This window comes from Alligator sinensis, unplaced genomic scaffold, assembly GCF_000455745.1.
Source record: "Alligator sinensis unplaced genomic scaffold, ASM45574v1 scaffold596_1, whole genome shotgun sequence".
Classification (NCBI taxonomy): Eukaryota; Metazoa; Chordata; order Crocodylia; family Alligatoridae; genus Alligator; species Alligator sinensis.
In genome coordinates, this window is record NW_005841967.1 from 2,870,430 (window position 1) to 2,884,982 (window position 14,553).

Sequence of the window (14,553 nt, forward strand, 5' to 3'; positions counted from 1 at the left end):
CCCCGCCGCGGGTAGGGCAGGGCGGCCGCTCCTTTGTGCCTGGCGCGGCCCGGCCGTGCCCTGCCCTGCCCCGCGGGATGCTCGGGGCGGGCTTGGTGCCGGCGCTGCCGCAAGCGGAGGCCGCGGGGTGAGGAAACGTGAGGGAGCTCCGCTTCGCCCCCGCGCCTTGGGGGTCCCGCACTTGCTCCGCGTGCTGCTTCCCGCGGGTCCCGTGGGCGCCCTGGGTAGGTCTAGGGCGGCTTTTCTCTCCCGCTGTTACTGGCACGGGTCCAGCCTCGCATCACCTCGGCCCCGGACCTCCTGAGGCGCCTGTGCCTCGCCTCGGCCGCCGCCTAGAAAAGAAATAAAACTTGCTCAGTCCGGGTGCCTTGCTGGCTGGGAGCAGCCCGTGGGCTGCTGGTGCCCTGCTGATAGGCTTGATGGGATACGGTCCCTGGACATCTGCAAGGTGGGTGCTGCCCTGCCTAACACTTGTGTTTTCCTGACCTCAGGTGGACTCCAAAGCCTGGAGTTAGGTGTCTGGGCTCCTCTGATGCATGGGGACAGTTGGGTGCTTCAGAAGGGTAAAGGTGCCCCCAAAAACCTTCGCCTGCTTAGAACGAATCAACAAGAAATGTGAAATGCTAGGGTATGCCCAAAATCCTACCTCCTCCCTCGAAATGTAGGCATCTGACTGGGGGCTTCAGGCTGGTGGTGCCTTTGTCCACTTGTGACCCACAGCCTGAAACCCTCCTAAAGAGGCATGAGCACCTTCTATTTTTCTTTGAAGGAACTGGCCCATGAGGAGTTGACAAAGGGTTGAAAACCACTACGCTATTTGCAGACCCCTAAACATTTTTGAATGGAGGTGCAGACCCCTTTGAATTGTAAGTGTGGGTGTTCATATATTTCTGATCATAGTCATCTTTCTCAGACCCCTTAAACATCATTTGCAGCCCCCCAGGGGTCCATGGATCACAGGTTGAAAACCTCTTACCTAGTGGTTTTAGCATTCACCCAGGGAGAGATGTTCCATAGCTTTCTCCGCCTGAGAGGGTTGAAACTGACATCTCCCTCCCTTCCCAAGCATGCTCTTTTGAAAAGTGAGATGTGTACCCTTGCAGTGCCTGCTATATAATCTGATGGTTTACAGTGAAAGGACTGCCTGGCTGCAGGTGGTGGTGGGGCTGGAAGTGCTTTCTTCCAGGATCCCATCTTTATCCAACGTTCACTTGATGTAAAACGCACAAGAAGTATTTGGAACTGACTGTAACAGCTTTGCCCTTCCCAGATGACTTTCTGAACCACTGGATTACAGTCATGCTCCTTGCCCCATGGATCTTGCATTGTTTTCTGTAATTTTATTAATATTGTGTCATTTAACTGAATGACATACTGAATCCATAAGAGCCGAATCCTAAATTCTGAACTCTAAAGAACTTTGTCATGTGTTTACTACCATCCAGTTGCACAAATTGTTATGCAAAAAAATAAGATCATAAATAAGCTGTAGTATGATTAGAATTTTTGGAATAGGTCGCAGCCTCCTCAGTTTTGCTTTGAATTTCCAGGAATCTGATGTCCAAAAGCTACATCTCCAAGCCTAGTACTCTGTGCTGTTATGTGGGTTTTAGTGCCAATATTCAACTCCCTGACTGAGCAGAGACATGGTTCAATCCAGTGATGGCTGAAATGCGTTGATTTCTTAAGAGTGGTGCTGTGATCCAATTAAGAGAGAGAGTATCTACAGGCACTGAAGGTGACCCTTTCAATGCAAGATACCACATTACAATGTTAGGCCTAAAGTGTCATCCTAAATGGGGTGAATCCTTACTTCTGTAAGGTTCGGAGGTGTGTGGGATCTCTGCCCTATGAAAGTTCAGTTAAACATTCTTTCTTTAGTTTTAACTTCTGGAGCAGTCATTCAGCCATTCTCTCTCTTTGTCTTCTACTCTGAGAAATGGAACATGAGTAGGAGAAAATGTCAGTTTCACTTTCCATGTCACTTCTCTCAATGAACTTTTCTTTTCCAAAAATGAATTTATAGGTGACAGCTTTATTTAATTGACTTAAGGATTACTGATAATAACAAGAAAAAAGGCAAGGGTTAAAATTGGACAAAAGCTATGTTTTAAATAGTGCAAGAGTGATTATGTAGTTGTGATGGTCCAGAAAATATGCAAGGCAAGGATTCTAGTGAAGAATGTCTTGCATTTGAAAGCTTGTGTAACTATCCCGATTCTGCAGTTGGTCCAATAAAATATATTAATCTAATCCTTGCTTCTCATACATTTTAAAGGAAGTAAAAGAGAAGACCAGTACAGGGCTACAAAAAGATGAGATGGCATCTCACAAAAAAACTACACAAACAACAAAAAACCCTTTTAGTTGATTAAAGTGCTTTCTAGTCTTAATTTGAGAGTGTCTCAATTCGAGCACTGTCAGTGGTTTCATTTGTGGGAGGGAGGGCAGTATATAACAATTACCTTTCAGACTAGGCCTCTTGCTGAAATAGCAGTAACGTTTTGAGTACCCAGTGTGGAAAGGAACTAGGATCACATTCCTGTTGAAACAAATATGTGCATTAGTGTTTTACTTTTCTGAATGCATGGATTTGGAAATAATTCAGTGTGATGCTTCTAGCTTGTTAAAATAGGCTACTTTCAAGTTGGAGATCTCAAACTGTAAATTCTCTGTAACTGTTTATTGCTCTACTGTCCTGACACTTTAAAAAGACCTGCATTATTTTTCTAAAAAATGTTCATGAAGAATCCCAAGCAATTAATTCTCTTCATGGTTCTGGGATTTTTCCCCTCTGTCAGCCCCCTTGTGTTCTTGTGAGTAGGCAGTGGCTCCTCCAGAAGTGTGAATTTTAGTGTAGTGACTGCTCCCAAGAGATAAGTCGCTATACACAGCAGTGGAGTGTTGCATTTGGGGGAGGGTGGAAAAATCTAGAGGCATATGTTGCTGATTCAGAACATAGTTGCATACTTTTTTTTGAACTAACAAGTGAATCTTTTAAGCATAGAAAATAAGAAACAATATAAAATAGGAGTGCAAGGTGACTGAATAAATTAACTCAGTGCATGCAATATTTGCAAATTAAAGGTCAAGACTTGGTATTGATAAAAGAGTGAGAAATGGGGAGCAACAACTGTTATTTGTAGAAGTTAGTTTTGCTTAAAATTAACAAGCACAGCTGACAGGTCAAACTTGTTATCAAGGTATGCAAGCACTATTAAGAAGGACTCTCTTCATTGAAATTGGAGACCTTAGCAGTCACTGCAGATAGCAGCTAAGTTGTTTCCTGTACTCATCAGGGATGGGGAAAAGGAGGAGCACGGGGCAAAGTCCCTCCCCCCTCTGCCCCCACCTGCTGCAGCTGCTCTTCTGCTTTGTTCCGGGTCTTGGGGAGCAGCAGGACAAACCCCTGCCTGCTTCTCACTCCAAGGACTCTGGTATGAGAAGCAGAAAGGGGCCATCAACAACACCTGTTCCCTTTGCTTGGCTGTTGGTGCAGGGAGCCAAGGGAACAGAGCGGTGGGGAAAAGATCCCATATGCTCAATATATTTGAGACTCCAGTGAGAGGAGCAGATAGGATCTTTGCCCTGATACCCCAGGGAGAGCCTGCTTAAACTTGGCTCTGCTGGGTGGCTTCCCTGTGCCCTCAGTTCAGTCAAGTGGTGGGGTGGCTTTTCCCAGCCCAGTCTCCCCTCCTTGCCCCTCCCCCATCTGGCCCCCTGCCACTCAGGCAGAGCATGGATAGGGCAGAGCAGGACTTGCAGCGAAAAGGACTGCTCCTAGTTGGAAACCAAGGACGGGGAGCCATAGCTGTTCTCTCAGTTGAAACTAAGCCTCTGTACATAGTAATTGTTAGAGGTCATGTGAACACAACTTAGAAAGTGAAAAGGTAAGTATTTTGCTGAGTTCATTCCATCCTTAACCAGTTTATTAATACAAGTCAGATTCAGTTGTGTGTACTTTGTGATTGGACTGAAGGTACATGTTCATTTTGGAGTTTATCACTGAAATAACAGTTTGCAGAGGGTGCAGGCTTGATTGAAACGAATTTTGCTACAAGTAAAACATGCAGTATCTTGTTTAGAGCCATCCAGTCACAAACTTGAAATTAGTGTACTTCAACAGATTTAAAACGCTTGTCTCATTGGAGGCTTTCTTCTTGGAGTATAGTTTAGGGTTGTCTAGATGATCTTAATGGCTTAATTACAAGCATGCATAAACATTCTTTATTATACATGTTTGCAATTTATTAAGGAAAAATTCAAATGCAACCAGAAAGGATTTATTTTGTTAATAGACTACTATACTGGACTAGGTACTGGCAGAATTCAGTGTCCAAGTCTTATTTGATGAGGAAAAAAGTGAAATGAATTCTCTCTGTAGTCTTTAAAGTGCTGCAGATTGTTCTTTTCACAAGCTATGAATCTATGAATAAGTCCACAGCAGATATTATCAGACTAATTTAAAATTACATCTAACAATAATTTAGTTTGGCCAACTTATATGCACCATCAACCAATTTTAAACAAACAAGCTGAAAATTCTGCTATTAGGAATTATATATGGAATGTATTTTCTTTTGGCTTTGAGGGGGAAAGTCATTTGGAAGAACCTACCATTCTTAAATACTAGCATACTGAATATTATAATACTGCAAGCTGAGGAGAGAATTTTGTTATAGAAATAAGTTTACAGAAATAATTCTCTTATTTCCAGAATAGTGTGAATTTGTTCCATGTATGAAATATATTTGGACAAGTAAAAGTCCCCTTGTATGTTCAAGCACACCCTCTACTGGTTGAAACTGTTATACTAGGAAAGAAACAAAGATAATTGATTACACACTAGGTGTAAATTTCTTCCTTTAAGAATAGGTAAATAATTTCTTCATGAAAAAGTACATAGGCTTAGACCCTTTAAAATTGTCAAGTGGGGAGTATGTAGTAATTTTTGGGAGACAAACAAGTGTTTTTTGCAATCCACATTGCAAAACAGTACGTCTGCAAGTTGGTCACGCTAGTGTTGCAAAAGTTGATTGTCTAGGGCAAATTAGTTGCTCATCAGAAATAAGTTAAATGAGAATACCACTCATTTTCTTTTTGTATATAGATTAATAATTGTTTTGTACTGATTTCACAAGGCTGAAGTATAGAATTCAGTAATGTGGAAGATGAAGTAGAAGATGACTCCATTCCTGAGGTGGTTTGAGAATAAGTGCAAAACTAATCTGTTCACAGATACCTCCAAAGAAGTCCTCTTGTGATGCTTCTCTGGGCAAGTCCTTTTGTACCAGTAAGGTCAAAACAGGAGAACAGTGACAGATGGTGTTGCCAGTGTTAAGGCGAACTTGTGTGTCAGTATATTCAAATAGAGAAAGTAGCTTAGACTGAGTAGATGTATTTATTTTATTAGCTTTTTATTATTAAAACAAAATAAGTAGGACTGAATAAGCAGGATCAGGAGAACTACAGCTGTCAGCCTCACTTCAGTCCAAGGAATCCATTTCTAAGCACTTGAAGGACAAGGTGATGAGGAACAGGCAGCATGGATTCACCAAGGGAAAGTCATGCCTAACCAACCTGATTGCCTTCTGTGATGAGATGATTGGCTCTAATCAGTGGATGTGGTGTACCTTGATTTTAGCTATCCTTTTGATATGGTCTCCCACAACAGTCTCATAAGCAAGCTAAGGAAGTATGGTTGGGATTAATTGACTGTACAGCGGATAGAAAACTGGCTGGATCATCATGCTCAAAGAATAGTAATCAATGGTTCATTGTCTAGTTGGCAGCCTATATTAAGTGAAGTGCCCCAGGGGTAGGTTCTGTGCTTTTTGTTCAATGTCTTCATCAGCCATCTGCAAGATGGGATGGAGTGCACCCTCAGCACGTTTGTGGATGACACCAAGCTGGGGCGAGTAGTGGATATGGTGGAAGGTAGGACTAGGATTCGGAGACCTCAATGAATCGAAGGTTTGTACCAAAAGAAATATCATGAGGTTCAATAAGGTCAAGTGCAAATTCCTGAACTGAGGATGGAACAATTCCATGTACCAGTACAGACTGAGGACTGACTGACTATGCAGCAACAATGCAGAAAAGAACCTGGAGGTTACAGCGGACAGACAATAAGCTGAACATGAGCCTACAGCATGACCTTATTGCATTTCTTATGAGTAGGCATGGCAGAATTCTATTTTTATTTTTTAATCATTCTGACCACTGAAATTGATGTTTATTTTTAAGCATTTATTTAAGTTTTTATCAGTTTAAATTTTCAGGACTGTGCAAAATTAGGGTTGTGGGGGACAGACAACTTATTAATGATGGTATACTGTTAAGCTTTATAAAAATCACGTCAAAATATAAAAAGTATATATTCATAAACCATCCCTGCTTTAAATCACTCTTTTCATTCATCAGGAAGGAGCTTGGTGGGCAGGGACCAGAATAGGCTCTGCAGTCCCAGAGCTCTGGGAACATGGGGAGAGATGGGACCCCTGAGAACTAGAGCCTGAAATGCCCTTCCCCCCCATCCCCCCCTGGGCTTTGGGTAGGGGTTTATTTAAGTATCTGGTGATCTCCCTCCAGCCTGCTTCCTGCACCCAGAGCAGCTAATTGCTTAATTTATGAGTCATACCAGAAGTGCATCTAATTGCTAAACTGGCCAGTCAGTGATTAGGCCACCCATTGTTTTCCTCTAGCTCCTCCATCCTTCTATTTCTTTCTTCACTGCCCTGTAAGGCAGTGGTTCTCAACCTTTTTTGTACTAGGACCGTTTTGTAAACATTAATGGCCAGTCTTGACCCTGTGCCCCTCACATGTGGCCTGCTGTGCCCCCCCCCTAGTCCCAGCCTCCCCAGTGTGGTGGGGCTGGAACTCTGCCAGCTTGCAAGGGAAAAGCTGTGGTCTACCACGTTTTTCTCCTTTAAAAAAGAAACCATTTTTAAAGTTTGTTCACAACCCTTTCATATACTCTTGCAACCCACTTTTGGGTCATGACCCATGGGTTGAGAAATGTGCTGTAAAGGATAAGGGGTCATTGTTATAGTCTCCCTCTGTAAACTTTGATCATTACTGATGGAAATATTTTTTCTCATCTGTCTGAGTGTGAGGTAAACTGGCTGCTTATCAATGTTTATTAATACAAATTGAATCCTGCCCTAGTTACTTCTGAGGAGAGGCTGAAGGAACTGGGTTTGTTTAGTATGGAGAAGAGTACTGAGTGGGGATTTAATAGCAATCTTCAACTACCTGATGAGGGGGTTACAAAGAGGATGAAGCCTAGACTGTTCTCAGTGGTGGCAGATGACAGAACAAGGAGCAATGGTCTCAAGTTGCGACAAGAGAAGTTTTGATTAGATATTAGAAAAAAACTTTCTTACTAGGAAGTTTGTTAAGCACTGAAACAAGCTACACAGAGAGGTGGTGGTATCTCCATCCTTAGAGATTTTTAAGACCTGGGTAGACAAAGCCTTGGCTGGGATGATCTAATTGGGGATAGTTCTGCTCTGAGCAGGGGGCTGGACTAGATGACCTCCTGAGGTCATTTCCAACCCTAATTTTCTATGATTCTGACACTGGTGCAACCAAGTGAAGAGAGTCTACAAAAGAATAGTCTAAGTGACTCTTTAGTTGGATTTGGAAGACAGTTTTTCCTTTATAAGCCTGGGCCTTGATGTAAATATTCTGCAAAAGCTCTTCTCTGTTTTTAAAGATCCTTTGTTTAGCTCTCTGAAAAATAGAGCACAGAATGATCTTATAAATTGATTTGCAGCAGTATATATTTATTAGAAACCATCTATGCTTCTCATCTGCTGTCCATGGTCTGAATGTTAGTAACCATCTCTTAGCCTTCAGTTTTGTGGAATATAAGGAGCAAGCTGTCTTGTGTCCTGGCTTAAATCTGTTCCCTGGTAGTGCCAAGGGAGAAGTCAAGGGTGCACCTTATCTGCACAGGGATGTGGAGGGAAAGGATGTTAGAGAAAGCTTTTGTAGGATGATGTGCTAACATTTTGTCATATAAAAAAGTGACTTCCCATATTTAATTCTTGATGAGTCTGAAACACCAAGCTACTGCCACTTGTTCTCAACATGTCTTCTTTGGAATGCCATCAGGGACAACAGACCTGATTAGATTCTGAAGGGGAAATCTATTATTAACTCCCTCTCTCTTCCTCCCCTCTCCTCTTCTTCTCCCCTCCCTCCCCACACCAAAAAAGTGCCATTGTAGGTTGTGCTCAGGAAGGACTAGATGAAATAACAAAAATCTTCACTTTGCATAGCAAAAAGCTCACTTCTTACCTGGTGGTAGCACTAACAAATGATGTATCAGTGTTTAGGGAAAACTGGAGGAAATTATGGTTTTGTGTGTTCACTGTGGCAAGCTGCTTACCTGAACTAGGTTACTGTGCTTCAGAAATGTATTGAACATATAACATTGACCTTGGCAGCCAGGCTCTTCCCCTTGTGACTTTTTGGTCCATTGATTATGCTCGATCCTCACTTACGCGCATATACAAAATCAGGGTTCATTGTAACCTAGTTCTAAATCCATGTATAACAAATTCTAAATATTTCCTAATGAACGTTTATTCAGCCTTGTCCACAGAAGGCTAAGCGGAAACATCACCTGACTTTGTCTTCACTAGCCTGGCTGCATCTGGAAGGTGGTGGAAGGCTCTGGGTAGGTTCTCAATGGTGTAACCCTGGGGTCTGTAAAAATGATCTGCACAATGAAAAGAAGACAAGAGATTTATGCAGTTTTATCTTTTTATGACAGATGAAGTAGATGTGTAAGATGTTGGGTGGATTTGGTTTTATAGCGGGAATTCAGGTCTTGCCCTTCTGAAATATGGGGAACTGAATTGATTAAAAGGAAAATTAAATTTATTCACATTTTTAAAAGAAAGTGATCAGTTTGTGTGCAGTGCTTTTAACTACCAAAGCTTGGAAACTTTGTCAGAAAGCATACTTAAATATCCAAGAAAGGACTCTTGATTTCACGCCTCTGATTCTTCACTGAGGACAAGCTGGAGTTTTGACAGTTAACCACAGTTTGTTTGGTTTGGTTTTTAAAAGCGAGGGAGTGAGTATGTTTCAGACAGGTTCTGCACACTAACAAAGCAAAGAGTGCATATACAATTTTCTGTTTTCCTTTACAGGTCATCGTAAAACCTTGAGTTCTCTAAAAGTAAGTTAGCTAGCTAATCTCTATTCATATCATGCCAGCAATATTTGTGACAGCTGTACAATCCTCTGGGACTGTGCTGGTGGAACGTATTGCTTTAGTGAAGCTTGAAATACAGTTCAGAAACTGCCATAGTCTCTCTAGAGACAAATGTTTGAGGCTTCTTTTGAATGTAAAAGACTGCTTACCAGTGAAGTTATTCTGGCTGTACTCTAGTGGTATTGAGAACAGAATTTGACTTGTATTATGTCTGTCAACTTGCTATTATGGAGAGTTTTACAGAATGTTAATTTGCCAGACTTTTTCATATTGGAAATGAACATTTGAATTGTTTACATTGCACACAATTATATTCTTGGTCTAATGGCTAAGGTTCAGGACTTTCAAAATTCACTAATGAATTAGGATCCTTCATAGTGAATCATGTGACTGTAAAGGGTATATATGCAAAGCACTCTAAATTTATTTCTAATCAGATCTGTTTTAACAAGTAGAAGAAAGCTGACTTAAAACTCTTGCTGGCATACCTTTATGGCCACTGGTATCACTTAATAAAGACTTGATCAAGATCATATTGCAGCTACTAATGCCGTCTTTGTCTTGCATTTCATGTGTCCTGGTCCTGGACACTGATAAGTTTGTACAAAGGTGAACTCTGCTTCTGAGGTAGATCCTGCCTCTGCACGTAATATAACAGAGTTGTTCCAGGTGCTGTTCGTCTTTGAAGTTATTTTTGTAGAATAAAGCTATCTCTAAAATTAGTCTTGCAAAACTGTATGAAGCTAGTTGTGTAAGTACGGTCTGAATCCTTAAAGATAATAAGATGTTGATGGAATATAATATGAAGTGTGGGATAGCTTGCAGCATCTCAAGTAAGAACAATGATGGACCTCTATCATTTAAATTTCCTCTTAGATCAGTCAAGCCTTGGTCTGGTACCAAGTCCAGACTTCTCATACACAGCAGTAGTATTTTGAACTCACAGCATCTTCCAGCCAGTTTAACTAATTTGGCTTTGCAGCTTTTCAAAGAAATAGAAACCTCCTCATCCTATAAATTGTGGAAACTGAAGATTTGAAAGACATCACAGTGGGAAGCCTATAGCAGAGGTCAGATTAGGATGCAAGTTTTCTTCTCTCCGAGATCAAAATGTCTCCCTTAACCCTAAAATGTAGAGTTGTGGCAAAAAACATCTTGTAGACTTAGTACCCCAATAGAACCCCAGTGTCTGAAATTAAATATAATTTCATAAATTAAATTATTTAAATAAAAATATGGATAACTTCATACTTTCTGGCATATAATAGTCAAATCTTCAGATGATGTGAATTGTTATAACACTATTGGATTATTCACTCAGTGTCTCTAATTTGTATAATATTTGGTGTTCAGTGGAAAAATACTTTCTCCAGAAGATTTTTTTTTTTTCTTAATCCTAACTGGTTTTTTGTTTGGTGGAGGATATTACAGAGGAAGAGGGGTGTTAAAAAATCAGAATAGATGGAGAGATGAGAAATCATATTCTTTTCCTTTCATGGCCAGTTAGGGATTGTATCACTGTGGAATTAATAAACCTACTTGTCTGAACTTCCTCCCCAGGTTATTCCCTTTCCTTTTATGTTTTAATATATCCTTATTCTAACCAGTTTATGGTGCCATGTAAGTACCTTAATTGTAGAAGTTCTCGATCTTTAATATAACACACATTTTTGTAATAACTTACTTAAGGCCACACAGGAAATCTGATGGATCAATGTTCTTGAACCAGTTTGACAGATGCCAGGCATCTGGATTCTTGTTCTACTAGGATGATTCCAAATGCCGTGCTATAGTTTTGCTGTAGAGCCCAGGAACGTTACTGCATGGTGACTGTTTATATTATTTAAAGAATCTTCAACTTCGAATTATTACAGACAGACTGACTACTTCATGTTTTCTTTATGCCCCCAAACTATTCATAGTGTTATAGAAATGCTTGTGAATAACAAACATGATTTGTTTAAAGAGACCATATTGTATTTAAAAATAAAACTTAAGCGTGTGTTTCTATTTACATTCATTAAAAATGTGGGTAGAATAAATGAAAAAAATTGCAAAATTCTACTTCCCCATTTCTGTTTTTAATGTACAATTAATTTTATTTGGGTTAGGTCTCCCTGTTGAATGGGACTCCCATGGATACCTTTCCTCCCCCCCGTTAAAGATGCATTTTAAACACCGCATTACATGATGGTTTTACACTACTAGTGGGGGGATAGAGGGATTCAAGGGCATGTGTAGTAATAGAAATTACTTTTTTTTTTTTTAATGGCATAAATTCAAGTTGGCAGTATTTACATGTAAATGAAAAAGCCAAATATGGTATGTAATAGATCTTTGTGTGTTTGTATAGCTGAGACTTGTTGTATTCAATTTCACCATTGCACTTGCAGAGTTGTCTCTGAAATACTTGTTCTCTGGGTAGTCATGCGGCATAAGAAAAACAAATAATTTTAAAGTATAGTTTATGTATAACTTATTGTTTGATATTGGGGAGTTTCTGTGTCTGTGTCAGACTACAGAGTTTTATTTTTGTTTTGGGAGCTTTTTTGCCTTCTTTCTACCTCTGTGCTGGACTGAAAGTACATGGGGTGATGATCCTGAGGTAAAAATGGAGAGAAGTTAAAAATGGATGGTTTTCAATTGGCATGGAAGCTCCAAAAGGCAACAGTTATCCTAGTCCAGGACAAACCACTTTTTCAAGTGAGACCTGCAGGTGGGAGATATCTGAGCAATAGTTCACCTGTTGGGAGTCTGAGGAGGGTGTGTATGGTGTGGTCTGTGAGGTATGTGTGGTTTGGGTGTGTATGGGGGGATATGTGGGAGGATGTAAGTGTGTATGTGGAGGGGTTGTGTATGTGGGATGTTGTGGGGGCAAGGTGTGGGTGTAAGGGAAGGTGGGGGCTGTGGGGCCCCCCCATGCCCTTCATGGTACAGCAACAGGCGGGGTACTTGGGGCATAGGTGCCAGGTGGGAAGTGGCTCCAGCCAATGCTGCGCATTGCAGCAAAGTGCGCAGCCTCCCCCAGGCTGCCTATATTGCCGGTGCAGTCCCTGCACTCACACAGTAGGGGGGGAAGCCCCATGTGCTGTTGCCAGTCTATTGCCAGTGCTCCCTGTCACTCACGTGCAGCCCATGCACTAGCACAGCAGGGAGGCACATGCTGGAGCCAGGTGCCTTCCCTGCTGGGGCTGCACAGCACAGAAGCCCTGCAGGCTGGAGCCCATTGCCTTCCCCACTGGGGCTGTAATGCAGGGGAGGGAAGTCCCAGGTGCCTTCCCCTGGGGGTGGGAGGGGAAGGCAGGCAGCTCCAGCCCGTGGGGCTTTTCTCCTGTGCTGCGCAGCCCCGGCAGGGAATGCACCTGGCTCCAGCATGTGCCTCCCTGCTGTGCTAGTGCATGGGCTGCATGTGAGTGACAGGGAGCACTGGTAATAGACAGCCCGGGGGAGGCTATGCCCCTTGCCCTGATGTGCAACGCTGGCCAGAGCTGCACCCTGGTGGGCACCTGCTTCCTGAGGGCCCTGCTTGCTGCTGCTGCTGCCTGTCAGGGCTGTGTGCTGTGGGGGAGTGTAGGGGAGGGTCTCTACACTCCCCCATCCTCCCTCACACCCACATGCTGCCCATCCCAGCACAATTTGTTGGGGGACCCTGTGGGCCAGACAAAAGTGCTTGGTGGGCTGTATTTCATCTGCCCTTGCCATAGAGCCAGACAGTGTCATATGTAGCAGTGAGGTCTGCCAGGACAGCATCAACCTTTTCCCTAGCTTCAAAGCTCTCTTCAGTATCTTGAGTAAGGAGAGTTACCTGCTCCAATGTTGACCTGTGTCTGAAACTAGCCTCCTTCTTAGGCAGGTGTGGATCAATTATGTGGTAGATTTGGGCATGACTGAGGGATTGCAGTAGCTTGTATAGAATACACAGAAGGGAGATTGTTTTATAGCTCTTTGCATCATCCTTAGGTTTATTAAGGATGAAATCAGGAAGGCCAAAATGCAACTGGAGTTGCAGCTAGCAAGGGACTTGAACAAGAAGGGTTTGTACAAGTATGTCAGCAACAAGAGGAAGGTTAGAGAAAGTGTGGGTCCTTTACTAAACGGGGAGGCTGTCAGCTTGAGCACCATAGCTACAGCCAAAGGATGCAGAAAAGGCTGAAGTACTCTATGCCCTTTTCACCTCAGTCTTCACAGGTAAGCTCCCAAACTGCTACACCTGGCAGCACGGTTTGGGGAGCAGGTGAGCAGCCACCTGTGGCAAAAGAGCAGGTTAGGGACTATTTAGAAGCTAGACGTGTACAAGTCAGTGGGACCTGATGGGATGCACCTGAGGTATTGGCTGATATGCTTGCAGAACCACTGGCCATCATCTTTGAAAACTCATGGCAACTGGGAGGGGTCCTGAGGGGTCCTGTATAATTGAAAAAGGGCAAATATAGTGCCCATTTTTAAGAAAAGGAGGAGGATCCAGGGAACTACAGACCAGTCAATGTCACCTCAGTCCCTGCAAAAATCATGGAGCAGGTCCTCAAGGAATCCATTTCTAAGTGTTTGGAGAAGGTGATGAGGAACAGTTGGCATGGATTCACCAGGGGTAAGTTATGCCTGACCAACCTGATTGCCTTCTATGATGAGATGACTGGCTCTGTGGATGCAGGGAGACTGGTGGTCATAATATTGCTTGACTTTAGCAAGGCTTTTGATATGGTCTGCCACAACTTTCTTGCAAGCAAGGTAAGGAAGTGCAGGTTGGATGAATGGGACTGTAAGGTGGCTAGAAAACTGGCTGGAGCATTGAGTGGGGAAGGTAGTAGTCAATAGCTTGATGTCTAGTTGGCAGCCAGTATCAAGTGGAGTGCCCCAGGGGTCAGTCCTGGGGCCAGTTTTGTTCAATATCAACAGCATGGAAGATGGCATAGAGTGTACCCTCAGCAAGTTTGTGGATGACATCAGGCTGGAGGAAATAGCAGATATGCTGGAGGGTAGGGCTAGGATTCAGAGAGATCTCAACAGATTGGAGTTTTGTACCAAAAGAAATATCATGAGGTGTTCAGTAAGGACGAGTGCAAAGTCTTGAACTGTGGAAAGAACAGTCCTATGCACCAGGACTCTAATCAGCCTCAAACAAGCAGCAAAGCTGCCTCATGCTGTGTTGCCCCCTCCCCCGCCTCCCCGATGCTTCTTCCAGAAACGGAAGTGGTTGAGAGGGAGACGGTTGGGGACTTGACAAGAAGGGCTACACAACAACTATGCTGTCTGCTTGAGACTAATTTGAGAGCCCTAATGCAAGAGGAGCATGTTCATGGGGCCCAGCCCTTCCCAGGCTGGCT

At 42.8% G+C, this 14,553-nt stretch overlaps 1 protein-coding gene across 2 annotated transcripts in view; it reads left to right on the forward strand.

Moving 5' to 3' along the window:
* Positions 1–314: 314 nt before the first annotated feature.
* The window catches only part of SERPINE2 (serpin family E member 2), a 47,982-nt gene continuing 33,743 nt past the window's right edge, over positions 315–14,553 (forward strand). Inside the window, exon 1 of one of the 2 annotated variants that reach the window (XM_006020747.2) lies at positions 315–448. The gene's annotated coding sequence lies outside the window, so the exon portion shown is untranslated. Of the gene's footprint in view, positions 449–3,869; positions 3,891–14,553 lie in introns of those variants that run through there. The other variant, XM_025200431.1, reaches the window with a different exon arrangement.